Source organism: Montipora capricornis, chromosome 11, assembly GCF_036669925.1.
Source record: "Montipora capricornis isolate CH-2021 chromosome 11, ASM3666992v2, whole genome shotgun sequence".
Classification (NCBI taxonomy): Eukaryota; Metazoa; Cnidaria; class Anthozoa; order Scleractinia; family Acroporidae; genus Montipora; species Montipora capricornis.
Window position 1 is genome coordinate 20,541,772 of NC_090893.1, and position 5,000 is coordinate 20,546,771.

The following is a 5,000-nucleotide window of genomic DNA, read 5'->3' on the forward strand; positions in this document are numbered from 1 at the left end:
CGGTCACTGCACGCTCTGCTTTTATTCGAATTCATTCAAGCAGAACTGATTAATTACCCTAAACGCTATTTCTAGCGCGAGAAAAAAGGGAATGGGTATCTAAAAAGAACGACAGATAACATTTTATGACATATTACGGACATGTTGCCATAAGGGGCTTTTTTATCGCACAAATTATCGCAGAGCTTGATTGCGTCCACGTTACGGCCTCTATTTTGAATCTCAGGCAATGAGACAAATTAAACCTTCATTCACGAAAATTTCAAGATACACAGCATTAATTTTACTTACTTTCTCGATGTACAAGGAAAGAATAGAGGGCAGTTTAGGTCGATCAAATAACCAGTTGAGCAGGAGAAATGAACACCACTGCAAATAAGTGTAAGGGATAAGCGGTGGATTTTTTACATGTGTGTGTCACTCACAACTGAATGACTGTGATCCACATAACAGGAATACTGACAGAGTTGTAATCTGTAATTAAAAATAAAGAGAAAACTACAGGAAGTAAACCAAAAGTAATTAGATTTCGTCAATTTATTAAGCATAAATAACTTGTTCTTGTTATTAGATAATGCTGAGAAACAACTAGTAACTTAATTACCACTGTCGTTCCAAATGGATGCGGATTGATATGAGGCCAAGAAATGACTCTGCAGTTATGATTACTTGATGTGGTTACGACATTGCCGATTCGGTCGAAAAAAAAATCCACTATAACGAAATTGTGAGCAGAGTAGCAAGTCCAAAGTTATAAGGAGAAGCATTTAAACGACAAATGAAACATAAGGAACACTGAGTCATTTAACACTCGATCAAACTGTGTAAATAAATAAGGCAATTCTGAAATAAGGAACGAGATCAAATGACCGTTATCCAAACAGTTGATTGTCCCATTGCTCCTAACAACTGCTGCGTTAGTATTGCGAGGTTTAAGGTTGTAAAGGGAACCCAAATATATGAAGCTTTAGTCTTGTTTCGCTTTGAAACTTACAACGCTTTCTTTTTTTCAGAACTGGCTGGTCAGACCAGTCAGTTTGCAAAGAAAATGCAACAATTGGAAGGAACACTTGCATGATAATCCCTCGCATTTTTCTGGAGGAGTATATATCATCCTCTAAGTGTATTAATTAGAAGGCATTGTAGAGTTAGTCCTTTGACATGCCTAGTCTGGCAAGTCAGTTCTGTCAAAAGAAAAGCGTCCTTTCGGAAAGCGTTCGATTCCAAACTCGGCGTCATTTGTGGATTGAGTCTGTTGGTTCTCATCTCTGCACCGGCGAGAGGTTTTTCTCCGGGTACTACGGTGTTCCCCTCTCCTCAAAAATCAACATCTGACTTGATTTCCGTTGATTGTTAATTTGAGTTTACATTGTCCCCAATTAGTGCTCCAGCGCTAGAACAACTAGACACTTAAATAAAGTTCCCTACTTCCTTCCTTGTTTGCTCCACTTCATCTTACCACTGATAAAAGACTTTTTTTTTTTGTTTTTGTTTTTTTTTGATCGATACCTTTTTGTTATGATTTACACTACTTACAACACTGGTACATCTACTTACACAACTTACAAAAATTACACAATTAATAATACACATGAAAAAATTACTCGATTCTGATTGGCTGAGAGCAGTGCAGTTCAAGTGTAACACCAGTGCAAAAAGTGTAACACCAGTGCAAATTACACATCGTAATTCTGGATTTTGATTTGCGGAAAGACATTGGGAAAGTTGTAGGCCAATGATCTCATGTAAACGGCAATGACCAAAATTTTGTACAAAAACTCTGAAAAAATTTTTCTCGAATGCGAAAAAAAGGGCTTCAAGAAACATCTTCCGGCACTTTTTCCACGCGAATTTTTTCATGTTTGTATTATTAATAAGTAATCATACGGTTTTTCTCGTTCAATTTGGAATTAATTTGCACTTGTGAGTTTTTGAAAAAGCTGAAATTGCACTCGCCGAAGCGGCTCGTGCAATTTCAGCTTTTTCAAAAACTCACTCGTGCAAATTAATTCCAAATTGAACTCGAAACCGTATGATTACCTATACTAACAACTACTAAAATCCATTATACTACCATCAAAACTATTTAAGAATTGAATTGCGTACGCACTACTTACAATACAATGCACTTACAATTACAGGTGCTACTTACAATAATACGATTGCAATACTTACTCTACAAAAACAATATGATTACTTTTTAAACTTGCAATACCAATTTATACACTGCTTACAAAATAATACGATTACAGATGCTAATTATATTTATATTCTTACATTAAAAACAATGAGCAACAAAATAAAGATACATGCATATTAAAAATAAATAAATAAATAAATAACTTAATTAACTATATTGGAGTGGGTACCCATTTCTTTTCAAAGAAGTTGTTTCTGTTGATCTTTTTTTCAGTTAATATTTAATCTTTAGTTTCGATTGCAGTCCTTGAATTTTAGGAAGTGTTTGGCTTCTTCTGCAGTCCCACAAAAATAATTTTCCGATTAATATGAAATAGTTTAATAAATTTGATAAAGGGCATTGTTTTGATAAAACTCCAAATAAAACGTTTTGCGCAGAAAGATGGATTGGCTGATTCGATAGAAGGTACCAGTACGATTCGAAATTAGTCCAGAACGTTTTGGAGTGAGGACATCCATAGAAAAGGTGATATAAATTCTCAGGTTCATCATTACAAAAAGTACATGCATCATTAATTCTAAATCCAATTTTGCATAGTTTGCTGTTAGTGTAAAGAATAGAATTAATTACTTTATATTGGAAAGCCTTAACATATGACTCAAGTGCAACCAAATGTGGTAACGAAAAGATTTCTTTAAATTGTTGGCTTGTGAAATTAAAATCACTCTTCAATTTACGGATAATATTAGGAGGTTGAGCTTTTCTTGAGACCAGAAGCAAATAATAATCTTTTGATTTTTTGTCTTTAATATCGAAAATTTCATTTCCAATTATAAGTGATGGGGATATGGTTGATCTATCTAGGCTGATTTCTTTTAAATGAGAAGGCACAGAATGACGAAGGCCCGCCCATTGCAGAAAACTGTTTTTGACAATTTTGTTTGAAAAATAGTTATAGGAGTCCATTGTATTTAAGTTAAAAAGAAGATCGTGTATGTAAATAATTCCCGATTTAAAATAATTTTTATAGTACACTGGCTTATTGTCTATTCGAATCTCTTTATTATTCCAAACAATTATTTTCCAGTCACCTTCTGAAGCGAAAGATTCACGGAACTCCGACCACCATAACAAAAGTTCTGATAAATTAAAAGACGTAATTTACTTATTTTCTCGATGAACAAGCAAAGAATAGAAGGCAGGATAGTTTATCACACAACAAACAAATAATTAGCTATATAATACGCATTAGGCTACAATATTCAATTACCTTGCAACACTCTCCTTGAAACAGGGTCAGCATCAACAAGGAATCCAGCTAAAAATAAATTAATGGATAAGCAATAGCGGTAGATTGTTTGCGTCCGCGCTTCAGTCACAAGTGAATGACGGTGACCGCTTTACAAAATAAACGTACAATACCGTCATATCTCCTTGCATTAATATAAAGGCGGTATAGAGAAAACAATAGAAAACAAGAGAAAAGGAATCTAAACTCGTTTATTACGCATAAAATTCCTTGTTCATACTATTGAAGTGCTACTGTGACCGAAAGCCCCCTAAGCCTTGATTTCAAAAAGACACTTATTTATTTTAACTGGAATTTTCCTATTCAATGGTCCGCCATTTCAAACTTTAAAATCCTTAGGGAGCTGATTCTTGGTTAGTTTCTGACGGCAGGGCTTTTAAATTACATTAAAGGAGAAAAAAACCAAGATATATGTAATCGAAGCTGAAGGTTTCCATCGCCAAAGTCATATATTAATGAGACAACGGGGCCATAAGGAGCAATGAGCGACTTACCACTGAGTGTTGGTCCAAACGGGTGCTTTTCAAAAGCAAAAGTTTCGTGGAGGTGTTCAAGCAATGGCTTCGTGAGTCTGAAATTTCATTTTTACGCGGTTATTCCATTATCAAGGCTCTTGGTAAGACTTTATCTTGTAGGAAAAGTGTTAATTAACTTTCTTAACACAAATTTAACTGAGTAATACTGGGGCGTAAAACTGAAAAGTAACAAATGGAACAAGAAGGACAAGAAGTCATTTCAACTTCGACCAAATTGCAAACTAATGCAGCAGTTTAACACGGAAAGAGATCAAGTGATTGTTACCCAAATAGTTAATTATTCCATTGCTCCAAACTACTGATGGCTCATTCCTATGCGGTTCAGGTCGTTATAGGAACGAAAATATGAAAGGCTCTAACCTCGCTTAGCTTCGAAGAGGCTGTGTTGCGAAATTTATAATTAGGCCAGTTTAGCGAGAGGGAACTCAGTGGCAATAAAATCAAGGGAAACGTAAAAATATAAAACTACTTAAAACATTGAAGAAAGGTTTGAATAAACATCAAATACAAATTCAAGGAGGCAGGGCAAGGGCAAAACTGAAAAAAATAAAATGGATTGGAATTTGGGTTTTTGAAAACTGTACAGCATAGCAGTTTTATCTTTGTTGTTTGAAACGTAAATTCTGTATGCTGGACAGACATTTTTTGTCACAAATTCTTACTCATCATTTGCTTCATAACTCCCTCCATTTTGAATCTCAGAGCCGGATAAGAAAACTATAACCTTCTCTATTCACAGAACAAAATTCAAGATTTTTTGGGTGTTATCCACCAAGGCCGAAGGCCGAGATGGATAACATCCTCCGAGATCTGCAGAATTCTTCATGTTCTACTAAAGCCGAATTCAATAATTGCTTTATTATTCATTCAAAGTATTTTCTTCGCTCAAACTTCTGAACCTACTCGCAGCCATTTTTCTGCTCAACAAAAATAACAATCTCGTCCCCAGATTTTTTCGGTCAACGGTTCAATAATTTGCAGCGGGCTGCACTTTTGACGTCATTTTGACGTCATC

General features: G+C 35.1%; 1 long non-coding RNA gene across 2 annotated transcripts in view; it reads right to left on the reverse strand.

Annotated features, from left to right (window-relative positions):
- LOC138024413 (uncharacterized) overlaps positions 1-5,000 on the reverse strand; it is a 16,328-nt gene that overhangs the window by 9,770 nt on the left and 1,558 nt on the right. For both annotated transcript variants that reach the window (XR_011126993.1, XR_011126992.1), the window contains exons 2-4: positions 3,944-4,020; positions 3,411-3,458; positions 292-474 (exon numbers count right to left, since the gene is read on the reverse strand). This is a non-coding gene — a long non-coding RNA (uncharacterized lncRNA). The remainder of the gene's footprint in view (positions 1-291; positions 475-3,410; positions 3,459-3,943; positions 4,021-5,000) is intronic.